The 17,158-nt window shown below is 42.7% G+C and overlaps 1 protein-coding gene and 1 long non-coding RNA gene across 2 annotated transcripts in view; both read right to left on the bottom strand.

Annotated features, from left to right (window-relative positions):
- Positions 1–17,158, bottom strand: part of LOC115588980 (uncharacterized) — a 654,211-nt gene that overhangs the window by 371,523 nt on the left and 265,530 nt on the right. The gene's annotated exons all lie outside the window — the stretch shown is intronic.
- LOC115589014 (uncharacterized) lies at positions 6,655–8,060 on the bottom strand. The gene is made up of 3 exons (XR_003985462.1): positions 7,886–8,060; positions 7,427–7,720; positions 6,655–6,918 (listed from the first exon to the last, which is right to left on the bottom strand). It is a non-coding gene; the product is annotated as an uncharacterized LOC115589014 (long non-coding RNA).

Consider the following 17,158-nt stretch of genomic DNA (forward strand, 5'->3'; position numbering starts at 1 on the left):
TGTGGTGGTGGTGCGGTTTTTTTTAACACAATTTTGGGTCGGTGGTGATGATAAATGACACCTAAATATTAAATCTGTGTCTATAATAACCACACCCTGACATGTAAATGTGACATCTGTCTTGATTCGTTTGATTATAATATTTATAATAGAAGCCTACTGCAACTGTACTTTTTTTTTTTTACCATTAAATGTTATTTTATACATTATCATATTTTATAATGTTCTGTCATGGACTATGTCTCTTCACTGCTAACAGAAAAGAGAGCTGCTCACTGCCAGTTGCAGCTTCTTATCCTGATCTGCAGTCTTTGTTAATTTTTTGTCATGATTGTTATTATTAGTATTTAGATTATCAAAAATCACAGTTACATGTCAGGATGTGGTTATTATAGACAGATTCAATATTTAACTGTCATATGTCATCGCAGGAACAGCGTTACATACATTAGCAGCTGTAAACACATAAAAACATTATAAAACACATCATGTGGTTTGGTGTCGACCTGTATACTGAACGTATCAGGAATAATCAATGTTTATAATCATCAGAGAACGTTGCAGACATTGTTTTTGGTTGCTCTCCGTTTCCAGAGAATTCACAGAGAAGCTGGAGAAGTTTGTGACATTTTCAACCCGGATTTTTGTGAGGAGGGAATTAAACGTCTGTCCCAAATAAACGCCTGGTCTGTTAAGTGGTTGAGACAAATAAACGCCCGGCTATTATTTGTATTTTACGGCAGATCCCGCCTCATCAGCACGAGCTGAACAATAAATCTAACTTAGCAAGAGAGGTGGGACTTAGGGCAGAACAGCCAATCATCAGCCAGTCAGTCCCAAAGCCGGTGTCATGTTTGAAGCAGCAACAGGAGAGGGAGGGGGAGAGGAGGCAGCTGCAGCAAGTGCAGACTAAGCGGCCGCAGTAAGGCGTTTGTGCAAAACTGCAGAAAAACTGCAGAAAAAGTGTGGGTGTTGAACCCTCTCACCGGGAAAAGTGTGGGTGTTAAAACACACACATCCCCCACGGGTGCGACGCCCCTGGTTGAAATGAAATCAGCAGTGACGGGCTAGTTGTTTTGGTAGCGGCTAAATTAAGATGTCGCGATACGTTGTACAGGGGATCACGTCTGCGCCCAGTAGATGCACAGAGGGTTGAAACAGCGCTTGTCCGGTCTGCTAACAACAAGGTTCCTTTTGCCAGTTACTGTGATTAAACACGAGTTGTTTAATGTTCACAATGTATTGTTTTTGATGGGAAAAATGAGGTGCGTCCCCGGGACGCATGGATAGTGAGTTTAGTGCGTCCTTTCAGATTTTAATGCATCAGGGACGCAGGACGCGTACCTAGCAACATCACTGCAGCAGATGTTGCAGATGCAGATGTTTATTAACAATCATTAAAACTGTAACCAAATGAATATGCACTTTCCAACTAACTCTATCATTTAGCTAAGTTGGGAACTGGAACCCCCTCAAAGACCAATGTTGTCCCCAGACCACTGGTTGAGAATCACTGCTTTACAAAAAACTACATCTGATGCAGCCATTGTTGCGGTTTTGTGTTGACAAACGCAGTCGAGAGCATGGCTACTTTGGTGGTATCCTTATGGGGAGGGATGACTTCTTAATTTGCAGCCCAGACTAATGCAAATCTAAAATGGGTTGGTCTGAAGTAGGTACATTAGTCATAGGTGTGGTTTGGGCGTAACGTGCAATAAACCAATCAGAGCATCTTCTCACATTCCCTTTTAGAGCAGGCGCGCTTGTTCCATGGCGCATTGCTATTATAACGGCAAATTTGCCAGGCGCACGCCAGGAGCGGTTCACAGCCGAGGAGACCGATGTTCTCGTCAGGGCTGTAAAAGACCGAGAAGTGGCCTTGTATGGGGATGGGAGAAATCCATCCAAATTAGCTTTGGTTAAACGGCCGTGGGAGGAAATTTCCACAATTGTTTCTACGGCTGGCATCCCCAGGACATCTCACCTGGCCACGGAAGCAGTGCGCATGGGCCGAGCAGTGCGCAACGGCCAGCTGATTACGGAGCAGCGCAAACACTGAGGTGCAGAGGATCCAGACCCACTACGCGCCGCTGCAGCACTGTCAGAACGGACCGCATTGTCCAGGATGCGGCAAGGTATTAATGCCCGTCTTGACCGGGTGGCGATGTTGCTGCAGCCTCTCAGGCGTCTCACCTCAAGTCTCCAAACGCACCACCTGCACCTGTTGTGCCCCTTCCTCCTCCTCCTCTCCCAACTCCATCTCCGTCCACCCGCTCCACTAGGAGCACATTGCGCATTGCCACACGTCACATATCAGAGGGGAAAGGATGAGTTCTTCTGCTTAAATCTTTTCAACTTTTTTTGTATGGTTTGCAAAAACGGGAGCTGCTTCCTTGTAGATGAGAGAAGCAAAGTGTATGCACGTTGAGCACACGCTACATTATGGCCAGGCATGGCCCCTTAAATTGCATCTGAATAAGCGCCACTGACTTTAGACTAGGTTTTTCCTGGTCTGTGGTGGAAGTGTTTTCTGAAACGGCAAAATAGCACCAGTTAACTTTTGCGCCCGAACACGCCTCCTCTTTTTGCTGAACCGCCCCCAGGAGCGCAAAGTCATTCCCTAATTTCAGGACGCGTGTCTGTGGAGGGAAAATTCCAATGTGTGCCGAGTGCAAAATAGGAATTACACAAGCGCCAGTGTACAAAGTCAATTGCGCTGAGTGCAAGATAGAGCCCAAAGCCTATCTGTTTGACTGAATATTCGCTTCTCTTCCCCCCTCCAAAATAGATGAACTCCTTCTTCCTCAGGCCAAACGATGTCCAGTACGAGTCCTCTTCTCTCTATAGAGTAGGACGATGTGTTGCTCTCTTGCTATGAACAGATCATTGGAGACCTTCTCTTCCTAATTTAACGACAAAGCACAATAGAGTCCTCTCTCCCTCCACATCAGATGACAGGAAGTGTGGATAGATGTTGGTTGGGGTAAAGATGACCCAGTCCCCCCCTTCACAGGCCAAGCCGTTTTTATGACCCTGTCTGTGACATTTCAATCTTTGCTGCATTCCCTATACTCATCCACATTTTTATATGTTCTGAATAACTATTAACTACAATTTCATCTTCTTAATTTCATCAGATTCCTAAATAGCCTAAGAAGGTCATACAGTAGATCTTTCCCATGTTATTGTCAAGCCCAAATGAAGTTTATTACTTAATAAATTTGGGGTTTCGAAAGAAACCAGCCCCCACCTCTGTGATGGGCACAGACTTGCATATCATGATCCTCTTTCTGGGTAATGCTTGTGTTATTTACCAGTTAAATGTCTGATATGTTTTGTTAAGATAGAACTACAAGGAATATGTATAAGTCCTTGGTCCTACTGTGTATTGTATGCTTTATTGTTTATTTTGTATACTTTATTGTTTTATGCCTTATTCATGTTTTTAATTCTTTCATTCTTTGATCATAACCATGTTACATCTTTTAACGAAGACAAAAATTCGACTTTTAAGATGGTAAAGTTTTTGGGAACTTAAAACACGATTTCGAAACATTAAGGCAATAGTTTAGTTAAATTAAAGTGTTGTGGGTCGAACACAGAAGGAGTAGTGTCAGCCAGCCCCACCCCTGTTCTCAGTCTGTCTGCTGTAGCTCATAAAAAACAGAGAAGATGCTCTGCACACCACCTTCGGTCTTGACTTCGGTCATGACTTTTGTCACTTCTTTCCGTTACTACACTTCACTCCTCTCTGTTTCACCTTCGGTCTGACTTAGGTCTGACCTTCAGTCCTGACTTTGGCCATGACGTCGGTCACTGCTATTCTTTCACTACACTTCTCTGTCTTCTCCTTCTCTCTTCTCTTCCCTTCACTTATTTGCTTTTTATTCTTCTTTTTTTTAATTTATTTTTTTATATTATTCTTTTCTTTTCTTTTTGCAACAAGCTCTAAGAAAGGCTAATTGAATGACTAAGTGCTTTAATTTTATCCAAGTCTTTAATAGAACAAATTATTTTCTTTTTGATTTTTGATTTGATTTTAATATAACGTTAAAGCATCAACAACCTGATCCAGAAGAAGTTGAATTAGTTAAAGGATCAGAACTTGAAAACCACCTTGAAACATCAAAGAAAAAGTATTTTTCACGACTGTGATCATCTGATGAAGAACGCTGCAGTCCATCGTCTGCCTCAGAAGCCGTGCAACGAGTCTCCAACAAAAAGAGACTTTGTGTGCTCCCAGCCGAGACCGACTCTGCCCCCAGCACTCCCAAGGCGGACACCCACCTAGGCCTTCGGACATGTTCCTCAAGAGAGTGCCGGCCTTCCCTCTGGCTACTGGACTGACGCGCCGTGCCATGGTCCAACCCAGAACTCTCAAAGAGACCGAGCTTCAGTGCCTGACGCTCAGACAAAACAGGCTGAACGTCTTCATGCAGCTGGATCCACACATGTGGGAATGAGTGGTGTCTAAATTTCTGACATCTGTCTCAGGTTCTGACATCTGCCTCAGGTTCTGACTTCTGTCTAAAGTTCTGACTTCTATCTTATGAACTTAAGAAAGTTGAGGTTGAGATTACTCCCGTATTATACAATATATAAAAACCCGACCCTTTAACTTTACCATCTGCCGACGGTCACGTAACATTATTACTTTGCTTATTACATTCTATACCTTTCCTGTTATCAGTTGTTCGCCTAAAATTGTCAGTTCATTTATGTTACCTCGAATTATTTAGTCAATCAACATATATAATCATTTGTTTTTGTCTGGAACTTAATTTTAATGTGGAGAACCGATGGATACCTGCAAAAAATTTACTGCTTCAGAATATTGAGATAGGATAAATTGATTTGAAATTGATACTCTAACTGTCTCAGTCAAACTTGTACAGTTAGATGTTTGGAATAGTTCCCTTCGGCCTATTCCAGTAAATCAAACAACTTAGGTGATGCCCCATCTACGAGTGTAAAATTAATCACCAGTGATTAATGACCCTGATCATCAAGCAGTGATAGACCCCTACATTCATATCTATGGTGCCGTCCATGTGAGGCCTGCATAGTCTCCTACATCAGTGTAGAGTTGTCACGATACCAAAATGAGTAACCACGATACTATACCAGACAAAGTATCACGGTTCCGGGTATTATCGCGATACTGCAGCCTTTTTTTATTATCATTATTTATATTTGTATTTGTACAAGTTATAAATACTTATTAATTACTTATAATGTTGTTTGGTGCATGATAAACATAATGCTAGTGAAGCATGAATTAGACTGAAACAAATATTTTTATGAATAACATTTATTAAAAAGTTAAAATAAAAAAAATAAAAAGGTATGGTCTTGGCCATGGGTTGCTTCCCTTTTGGGTTGGATGGCTCTCTCTAAAATAAGGAGTGGGAAATACATAACAAATTAGCCTAATGGTCCTAATGGTTTTAGTTCATAACTGGGTCAATAAGAGTACATGAACAAAAGCATATGAGCAATAAAAAACAAATAAATGAAGTTAGAATTTATATGGTTGAAATCATATAATCATTTAGTTTCCTTTGCACATTATTTATGTTTAACTAATATAAATAATCAACTTAGGATAACAAATCCTCTGTCTTTTAAAAATATCTATTTGACAATAATATAACATAATAAACCATAGAGGACAAAATACAATAAACAGGAACTGATTCCCTGTGAAAACTATATTTTTATGCATTTTCTAGGTGCTTTATACTTTGACATCCTTTAACTCTTCATTCCTCAGCCTGTACACGGAGCATATAGACTAATATTAGCCAATGAGAAAATAAACAGGGCATACTAACCTGGTATTCGACATATAAATCTGGGTGACGACCCTGCAGGTGTTTATGAGGTTGGATGTGTTCCCTCCTTTGGCTCCTATAGCTTGGTGGCAGCGCCTGCACAGTGGACGGCCTTGTCTATTGCTTTACCATCTGTGCCTTGTTTAAAGCTAAAATAGTTCCAAATGTGACTTTTGGAGTTTGTTTTTTTGAGCAAAATTAGTGGTGCCACTGAGACGCCGCCGCGGCAGACTCGCCGCTCGGGCCTGGTGCTTCTGCCATGGTGAGTGTGTTGTCTCGTGTTAGTGACTGTAAGCTCGCATCTGGGTGAGACAGAACTTTAGCTTGTTGTTTGTTTTGAAGCGAATTTCTATCGAAGCGGAGCTGTCTTCATGGAGTTCGTTCTTGCCGGCAGAAACACACAAACAGCCAATCAGCTAACAGACGGGCGGACCCAGCGTGCGGAAACAGCCTATCATATCCCCGGACATCACCAGTAACAGGCAAACAGCCAATCATTCAGCAGCTGTGTAGTTCGGTTGCAGTAGTTAGCATGTGGGTTTGTTTACAAGGGAGTAGCATGCAGTGAGAAGCCGGGAGGAGAGTAGAGGCGGCCGCTATGTAGCAGAAACTGGCACCGGTAGTATAGTAATCCACGGTAGTACCGTCGTGTAGAATTTCTAGTATAGTAGGAACCGTTCGGATTTGGCACCGCAGGGTACCGTGGGTACCGCGGGTATCGTGCAACTCTACATCAGTGTGCTGTCCTCCTCAACACACAACGGGATGTTAGAAGTAATAAGTAAAAGAAAAACATGATGTCATGAAATCATACCCTGTACAGTGATGTTGACTGCGTTGCTGAACTCTCCTGATCCAGACTCACACCAGTACACAGCATCACTGGTCCTGTCAGTGTTTATGTTGCATGTTGATCCATTCATAGTCCCCCAGATGGTGCAGTCGAGCGGGTATCTCTCCTCAGATGATGACCTCATCACTCTCCACTCAGCAGAGTTTCCCTCACAACTCAGTGAGACAGAGTCAGAGTTGAAGTGTTGAGCTCTGTCAGGACTCACTGTGAGAGATGCTGATGAGTGAATATCTGAAAAACAACATGTGATAAGAGGTCAAACAGAGCACAGAGATCTTCAGATAGAAAATTCTTCCATTCAAATAGTCCTCAGCTTTGTTTTTACTGCAACAAAGTTCAGTATTTTGGTCAAATTATGATTTCTCCTTTGACCTCTTTCTACCATTTTGAGTATACCTTTAAATAATAGACAACCAAGTGACTCCAGCTGCTGTAAGCAGAAGAAGAGCTTAAGTATCCAGACTAAAAGTACTTTTTGTAAATGAGAGCAGAGTTTAGCTATCATATCTGTCTTTTTGGGTGTTGTGTTAAAAAGTGAGGACAGAAGGAAACAAGTAAATTCCTCCCAGTAAGGTGGAAAGCATGAAGTTTAGCTTGATGTTAGTGAGAGAGAGACAAGATCATAAGACCAGTTAATGTATTTACTTTTTTCAAGATACTGTTTGTTTATCATCATTTAGAAACGAGATGAACAGAGCCGATATAACATCTGTTTCTTAAGGGATAGAAGCAAACTGACCTGAAGACCAGATATACCCAGAGTTACTGTACTCAGAGTAATTCACCGGATCTCCTCTTCCAGCTCTGCACCTATATCCTGCTGTGTGTGTCCGTCCATGAACAATGTAGGAATCCTGTTCAGTCCCACTGCTGCTGCCAGGTAGCTGCTCAAATCGGTAGTCTAATGGATGAGGAACCATCTCATACCAGTAGAACCTCCATCCTGCAGATGGATCTTTAACTCTGCAGTTCAGAGTAACTGAGGCTCCAGCACTCAGCCATGATGGAGACACAGTGATGACAGGCCGGGGTTCTGTTGAAAAATGATTTTTTGAACGAAAACATGGTATGATAGAGGATCAGATACATTCTGCACCATCAGTACACACTGAAGATTCACTTTAAACATGATATGAACAAAAACAGGCTTTAATGAGCTGTATAATCTTCACTTTGAAAGAAATGTGATGTGACTTACTGTCTGATACTGTCAGTTTGATGGGATCACTCCAATCTGTAGCAGAATGCTGCGTATGTTTCTTAGTGCCCTTACACCTGTAGTCTCCACTGTGGGATCCAGTCACAGATGTAATACTGTGTTCATTTTCATCTGAAGGTTTTTCTGAGCTGGTTGTTCTCCATTCATATTCCCACTCAGTGTCTCCTCCATCTTTGATCTCACATCTGAGAGTGATCCTCTCTCCTCTGTATACTTCAGTCCAGTTTGGCTGCAGAGTCACAAAAGCCTTGTTTGGAACTGGTCATGTTCAAGAATTCACAGAAAGGAAACCAAAATGAAGAAAAGTTAAATCTACATCAAACATACAATGTTTTTCAACTAATTAACACAACAAATATCTTTATTCTGTTTTCAATACAAAAGTCAAACTCACTGATTTTGTAGATAGTGACTGAATCACTGTACTCTGTGTAGTTAACTGGCTCTCCTCTTCCTCCTCTGCACCAGTAGACTCCTCCCTCTGAGACTCTGATTGGTCCAGCTGAGAGTTGAGAGGTCAGAGGTTCAGAGGTTTTCTCTCCTTTGTACCAGAAGTATTTCCAACCAGATGAAGATGGGTTCACAGAGCAGGTCAGGGTCACACTGCCCCCTACAGGAATGTCTCTGTCATCAGCCCTCAGTTCAGCCTTTGGTCTGTTTGCTGTTTGATTTAGAACAAAGACATAAACAAGGAAATTAGAGTCCCTGTGATTAAGTCCAGTTTATATAGTTCAGCACCCACAGGTCAGAAATACTTGAACAGTAAATTAATATCAGCACTGAATTATTTTATAAACATTGGACACATATTAGTTTAAACATGGCCAAGAACGTCTCTTACTTGTCATATAGTCTCTTTTCTGGGTTTCTTTATTTGATTTGTAAGTTTCACTACTTAATGCTAGATTTGTGAAGGCAAAACCTTGTTTAAAGTGAAACTCTCGCCAAAAAGCAACCAAGGCTTTAATTGCAATTGAATTTGAGTCAAACCTTAGTGCAAAAGCATAATCACGACGAAAGAGGCACTTTTAAGATTTACTGTAAGTTTTCGGGCACGTTCATTTTGAATGTGAGTACTAGGGGCAGAGATACGATGGCATCAAAATAGCTACTTTTAGAACACTAAGAAGGCTGGACACAACATGAAACTTTGCTCGTAGCATCACCAGGGTCTCTACCCATGAACATGAGCATTGAGAACATTGTTTGTGTACACAGAGTTCATGAAAAAGAAGGTTTTTGAACTACTCACCTTAGCTGCTGCATCTTCGGTGCGCAGCCGTCATGGCAGGCAAAAAGTGTTGATCCCTGAGGGCGACCTGACAGGCAGGCTTGAGGAGCAGTTCACCATTATTCTCCTGCCTGTCAGGTCGCACTCGGGGGTTCGACAATTTTTGCCGGCCATGACAGTGACGTGTCAGAGATGCAGCAGCTAACGTGAATAGTTCAAAAACCTTCTTTTTCATAAAGTCTGTGTACACAAACAATGTTCTCAATGCTCGTGTTCATGAGTAGAGACCCTGGTGATACTACAAGCAAAGTTTCATGTTGTGTCGAGCCTTCTTGGTGTTCTAAAAATATAATTTTGATGCTAGCATGTCCTGCCCCATACACTCCCATTCAAAATTAACGTGCTCGAAAAAGTAAATACGGTAAATCTTAAAAGTGCCCTCTCGACGTAAATATTCTTTCACACAAAGGTTTGACTCATATCTAATCGCAAATAAAGACTTAGTTGCTTTTTGGCGAGAGTTTCACTTTACGTGTTGACTAGACCACTTGAACACTTTCACCGTGGTTTTAATTGTTGAAAGACAAATGTCAAATTACCAATTACCAGTGGCCTCTTATCCTTTGCAGGATCACAGGGTGATTATCCAGCTCACATGTGATGAGAGCGAGGTTACATCCTGGACAGACTGTCAGTCCATCACAGAGTGAACTCATAGCACAGACTTCTGTCTCCCACAATGTCGTCATTTTGGGTCTGTCTGAACGTGCTTTGGATAAAACTGATCAACTAGGAAAACAATATTCGTCTAAATGTATTTCTCAGTTATAAACAAACAGTCTATAAGAAAATGCAGCAATTATTTTAATCCTACTCACCCTGAACTGACATCCAGCTCTGTGCTGACTCTCGTCCTGAGTGTTGACACTTGTAGAATCCTTCATCTGACTTTGACACTGCAGAGATATTTAACTCCCATCTGCTGTCATTTTGAATGACTTTCTCATTGTGATAGAAAAACACAATGGAGTCAAATGTTTGACTTCTTAATTTGCAGCTCAGACTTACAGAATCTCCTTCAGTTACAGGACGGGCAGGGCTCAGCAGGATCATATCTCCATCTGTTAAACAGTCAAAGAATACCAGGTTTCAGTCAGAGATCAGCTGGTTGAGGAACTAGAGAATGAGCTGATGTAGAGAGATGAGAAAAGACATACCGGGTTTTTTTCTTTTACATTATTGTCACTGATTTAACAGTGATCATAAAATGTGACGTTTCATCTTCATACACCTTGTGTGTCTAATGTTCAAGAACCCTTTCAGTTGGCTGAATCTGTAAACTCGCAACTAAATATCACTAAATCCTTCACACTGGACTTTAAATGGTGATCATGGACCTAAAAACTGAAGAACACATCAGCCACAAATCTTTATTCTATATTTATACATGGTTAAAATCACAGTATGATTAAATCCTCAACTATGTATATTAAGTGAAAACCATTAATTAATGGAGAGATGTTGAAGCAGAGTGTTGGGCAGAACTCTTAACATGTCAGCGTGCTGTCCTCCTCAACACACAACGGGATGTTTGAAATAATAAGTCAAAGAAAAACATGATGTAATGAAAACATACCCTGTACAGTGATGTTGACTGCGTTGGTGAACTCTCCTGATCCAGACTCACACCAGTACACTGCATCACTGGGCCAGTCAGTGTTTATGTTGCATGTTGATCCAGTCATTGTCCCCCAGGTGGAGCAGGCTGACCAGTATTTGTCCTCAGTTGAAAACCTCATCACTCTCCAGCCAGCAGAGTTTCCCTCACAGCTCAGAGAGACAGAGTCAGACGTGAATTTTTGATCTCTGTCAGGACTCACTGTGAGAGATGCTGATGAGTGAATATCTGAAAAACAACATGTGATAAGAGGTCAAACAGAGCACAGAGATCTGCAGATATGAAATGCCTCCATTTAAATAGTCCTTAGCTTTGTTTTTATTGTAACAAAGTTCAGTATTTTGGTCAAATTATGATTTCTCCTTTGACCAATTGCGACAATTTTGAGTATATTTTTAAATGATAGACAACCAAGTGACTTCAGCTGCTGTAAGCAGAAGAAGAGCTTAAGTATCCAGACAAACAGTAGTCTTTGTAAATGTATATACATATGTACATATATGTATTTTTGTGTGTTGTGTTAAAGGGTGAGGACAGAAGGAAACAAGTAAATTCCACCCAGTAAGGTGGAAAGCATCAAGTTTAGCTTGATGCTAGTGAGAGAGAGACAAGATCATAAGACCACAGTAAATTAATTTTCTTCTTTTTCAAGATACTGTTTGTTTATCGTCATTTAGAAACAAGATGAACAGAGCGGATACAACATCATTTTCTTCAGAGACGGAAACAAACTGACCTGCAGACCAGACAAACTTAGAGTAACTGGAATAAGAGGAATACACTGGATCTCCTCTTCCAGCTCTGCACCTATATCCTGCTGTGTGTGTCTGTCCATGAACAATGTAGGAATCCTGTTCAGTCCCACTGCTGCTGCCAGGTAGCTGCTCATATCTGTAGTCTGATGGATGAGGAACCATCTTATACCAGTAGAACCTCCACCCTGCAGATGGATCTTTAACTCTGCAGTTCAGAGTTACTGAGGCTCCAGCACTCAGCCATGATGGAGACACAGTGATGACAGGCTGGGGTTCTGTTGGAAAGTGATTTTTTGAATGAATACATGTATTGATAGTGGATCAGATACATTCTGCACAATCAGTGCTTACTGAAGATTGACTTAAAATATATATATTGTCAAAAACAGCCTGTTAATGAGCTGTATAATCTTCACTTTGAAAGAAATGTGATGTGACTTACTGTCTGATACTGTCAGTTTGATGGGATCACTCCAATGTGTTGAAGAATGCTGCGTATGTTTCTTTCTGCCCTTACACCTGTAGTCTCCACTGTGGGATCCAGTCACAGATGTAATACTGTGTTCATTTTGATCTGAAGGTTTTTCTGAGCTGGTTGTTCTCCATTCATACTCCCACTCAGTGTCTCCTCCATCTTTGATCTCACATCTGAGAGTGATCCTCTCTCCAACGTATACTTCAGTCCAGTTTGGCTGCAGAGTCACAACAGCCTTGTTGGGAACTGTTCATGTTCAAGAATTCACAGAAAGGAAACACAAATGAAAAAAAGTTGAATCTACATCAAACGTACAATGTTTTTCGATCAATTAATACAACATATATTTTAATTCTGTTTCCAATACAAAAGTCAAACTCACTGATTTTGTTGATAGTGACTGAATCACTGTACTCTGTGTAGTTAACTGGCTCTCCTCTTCCTCCTCTGCACCAGTAGACTCCTCCCTCTGAGACTCTGATTGGTCCAGCTGAGAGTTGAGAGGTCAGAGGTTCAGAGGTTTTCTCTCCTCTGTACCAGAAGTATTTCCAACCAGATGATGATGATGGGTTCACAGAGCAGGTCAGGTTCACACTGCCCCCTACAAGAATGTCTCTGTAATCAGCCCTCAGTTCAGCCTTTGGTCCGTTTGCTGTTAGATTTAGAACAAAGACATAGAGAAGGAAATTAGTGTCCCTATGATTAAGTCCAGTTTATATAGTGCATCATACACAGGTCAGAAATACTTGAACAGTAAATTAATATTAGCCCCGAAATATTTTATAAATATTGGAGACATATTAGTTTAAACTTGGCCAAGAACATCTCTTACTTGTCATGTGTCATGTATGAAACTAATGTTGCCCTATGTGAATAGTCACCAGTAGGTGGCAATTGTGCCCTATAACTTGTTGAGTTCTCTGTGTTATAAAACAATGAGGAAGTGACTGAAACAGCCACCCGTGTGTCAGTGTTGCTCTGTTAGCATATGTAAAATTTTTTGCATACAGTTTGAAAGCAGTGACATAACATAAATTGGTGACGAGTTGTGTAATCCGGAACACTTTTCTCATGACCTGCAAGTGAGCTGCCAGTGTGGGTCAAGTTTGGACATAAAAGATCGACCATGCTGCATGGACCAGCTAGCTAGCTAGTATGGCTGTTGAGAGGTAATGAGCCGCTCTTCCTCTGACGAGGCTAATAAGCCAGGACACCCCACCGAAAGACTCATCATGACTGAAGTAATTGGACATATGGACCCTTTTGATGAGGCCAGAGAGCAGTGGACAACGTATATTGAACGTTTTGAACATTACTTCCTGGCAAATAAGATTCGGACTGCAAAGAAAGTGCCAGTGCTGTCTTAGTTTGACGGGACCTCAAACTTATGGATTGCTCCGCAGTTTGGTTGGTCCTAGCAAGCCTGGGGAGCTGGAGTATGACCAAGTTGTGGACGTTATGCAAGCCCATTTTGCCCAGAAACCACTGGTGATAGCGGAAAGATTCCGGTTCCAGAAGAGGAATCAGAGAGAAGAGCATAGAGTGGCGCAGTATGTAGCAGTAATCAAAGGACTGTGGGAACATTGTGAGTTCGGTGCATATTTGGAAGACGCACTACATGACAGATTCGTGTGTAGATTAAAGTGTGAAACGGTGCAGAAGCGTCTTTTGAATGAGAAGGATCTCACGTTTAAAAAAGCAGTGGATTATGCTGTGTCGGCAGAGACGGCTGCGCAGGACGTGCAGCAGCCGAGCAGCCCTCTTAAAGTGAACGCATTGGTTTCACAAAGAGGTGACAGATGCCGCTGCTGCGGGAAAACGAATCACACAGATCAAGACTGCTGATACAAGGATCGCGATTGCCACCAGTGTGGGAGAAAAGGCCACAACAAGCGCATGTGTCGGAGTAAAACCAAAAGCAGCCATGACGGAGAGAGGAAACCGAAAGTGGAGAAATCACAGCAGAAAGGTAATGCGTTTAAACGCAGTGCAAAAGATTAAAAGTTGAGAATTCATCATGTAGAGGCAAGAGAAACAGGAAAGTGAGGAGACTAAATCTGACACAGACTGTGAGTTGGGACTATATTCTTTGCCCCAAAAAGGAAAATATTCACAAATCTCTCTACTGCCTATAGTGAATGGGAAGAAAATAGAGCTGGAATTGGATACAGGGGCTGCATGTCGTTGATTCCCTAGGAACAGTACAAAAACATGCTGAGCGAACTGCAACTACAGCACACTGATGTTATGCTCAAGACATACACTGGAGAACCGCTGGCCCCAGAAGGTGTCATCAAAGTGCAAGTTAAACTAAAAAAACAGTGTGCTAATTTGCCTTTGTACGTAGTGAATGCACCTCCATTGTTTGGCAGAGAGTGGCTGAGAGTGTTTAAACTGAACTGGAAAGACTTAAAGACTGTGCATGCCATTGAGCAAAGAGAAAAAGACAACTTGGAGACAGTGTTAAAGAGACACTCAGCTGTCTTTTCTAAAAAGCTTGGCACAATGAAAGGAATTCAAGCCAGATTGACTTCAAGATCCAACAGTGAACCCAAAGTCTGCTCTCCTCGTAATGAGCCTTATGTTGTTCGACCTCGCGTGGAAGCGAAATTGAAACACCTAACGGAGCTAGGGGTCATCTCACGAGTAGAGCATAGTGCTTGGGCCACACCCGTGGTGCTGGTCAGGAGAAGGATGGCACAGTGAGACTGTGTGGGGATTTTAAAGTCACCCTCAATCCGGCCCTCTGTGTTGATAAATACCCCATTCCACGCATTGAGGACCTTTTTGCCTCACTAGCAGGAGGTCAACACTTCAGTAAATTGAATTTGTCAAATGCCTATCAACAGATGGAGGTAGAAGAGGAGTCTAGGAAGTCTAGGTAATCGGTTACCATTTGGCGTAGCATCATCACCTGCCTTATTTCAGAATACTATGGATCAAGTGCTACTTGGACTGCCATATTCTCCCTGTTACTTGGATGACATTCTCAGCAGTGGCCCTGATGAACAGTCACATCTCAAAACGCTGGATGCAGTCCTGGGCAAGCTAGAGGAATACAGCCTGCACCTCAAGCAGGAATAGTGTCTGTTTTTCCAAGAGTCTGTGGTATACTTGGGCCATATCATCGATGCAGCTGGTCTCCACAAATCTCAAATCATTGTGGAAGCACCAGCACCGTGTGATGTCAGTCAGTTACGTTCATTTCTAGGGATGTTAAACTATTATGGACATTTTATTCCTGATCTGGCCACTGTCATGCAACCGTTAAATGAACTGCTCAGTAAAGGGAAGAAATGGCAGTGGACGTTAGCTTGTCAGTCAGCATTCCAGAAAGCTAAAGCACTACTAGTATCACAGGAGGTACTGACCCACTATAACCCTGAGCTGCCCCTTCCCCTTGCATGTGACGCTTCACCATATGGGGTGGGATCTGTGCTCTCACACATCATGCCTGATGCCACAGAAAGACCTATAGCCTTTGCATCATGAACTCTCAGCAAGGCAGAGCCAAATTATGCTCAGAAAGAGAGAGAGGCATTAGCAATAGTTTTTGGAGTGTGCAAGTTCCACCAGTGCCTAACAAATAACAAATTCACCCTACTCACTGGCCATCGTCCACTGACCTCCATCCTGAGTCCAGTAAAAAGTACACCACCGATGGCTGCAGCCCGAATGCAGCGGCGGGCGCTCCTCCTTTAGCTGATGAGTACACCATTCAATACAGGAAAGGATTCCTATATGCTGATGCCGATGGACAATGAAGGTTACCACTTCCGCATGTTCATCATGAGAGGCCAGGCGCAGTAGAGGTGTTCTACTCTGCTCAGCTGGACACATTACCAGTCAGTAACTCAGAGATCAGACGGGACAACATGTCTGACCCCGCCTTGTCTTATGTCCTAAAAATGGTTTCAACCGGTCATTTTCCAGCAGCAAAAGACTCATGTGACGAGCTGTTGCCCTATCTGCTGCGTCGAAATAATCTCACAATACAGCAGGGATGCCTCATGTGGGGTGTGAGAGTGGTTATGCCTCCTAAACTCTGTCCTCGGGTGCTGAAGGAGCTACACACAGCACATCCAGGTGTCGTGAGGATGAAATGCTTGGCGCGCAGTTATGTGTGGTGGCCCGGCATTGACTCTCAAATTGAGCTCGAGGCTAAATCCTACACCCTTGCATGTGGCCCTACAGTCCTTGGGAGAGGATACATGTGGACTTTGCAGGTCCATTTGAAGGACATATGTACCTGGTCGCTGTGGACGCACATTCCAGTGGCCTGAGGTGCATGTTATGGATAGTACCACAGCCAATAAGACCACTCAAGTGCTGAGAGGCCTTTTTAGTCGCTATGGCACTCCCCACATTCTTGTGAGTGACAATGGACCTCAGTTTTTTTCTGACAAATTCAGCGCCTTTTTTGAAGTGAAATGGAGTCAGACACATCCGCTTGGCACCGTACCATCCTGCCACAAATGGCTTGGCTGAGCATTTTGTGCAAACATTCAAACATGCTCTAAAATCCTCCAGAGGCACAGCGCCTGTGCAGCAACGCCTTGATATATTTCTCCTGACCAAACACCCAACACCCCCCACGCCACTACAAAGGAAACAACGGCTATGTTGTTCCTCGGACGCAGACTGCGCTCTCGGCTAGATTGCCCGAAACCCAGGGTTGCCGGGGCTGTGCACAGCTCGCAGGATGCCCAACAACTACAGCGCCAACAGCACTTGAAGGACAGACAGTTTGATGTTGGAGAGTCGGTCTTGGTGTGTGACTACAGGAGGGGGGGAGGAGAAGTGGTCACAAGGGGTTGTTATGGAAAAGACTGGACCAGTGTCATACAAGGTGAATGTAGGAGCACAAGGAGTGTGGAAACGACATGTGGATCAAATGTTGGCATGCCCTGATCACACTGCATTGAACGTACCTGTCAACCCCTCAGTGTTACTACCCCTGAATGATAGTTGCTCTCAACCTCACGGGAATACCACTCACTCTGAAAAGAATGATGATTGAGGTTCTGAGACTACTGCATCACCAAAGAGAGATCAGTCTAACGAACCACCAAAGATGAGACAGGCTGAGGCAGAGATAACAGAGACTGTTAGA

This window comes from Sparus aurata, chromosome 10 (assembly GCF_900880675.1).
Source record: "Sparus aurata chromosome 10, fSpaAur1.1, whole genome shotgun sequence".
In the NCBI taxonomy this organism is placed as follows: Eukaryota; Metazoa; Chordata; class Actinopteri; order Spariformes; family Sparidae; genus Sparus; species Sparus aurata.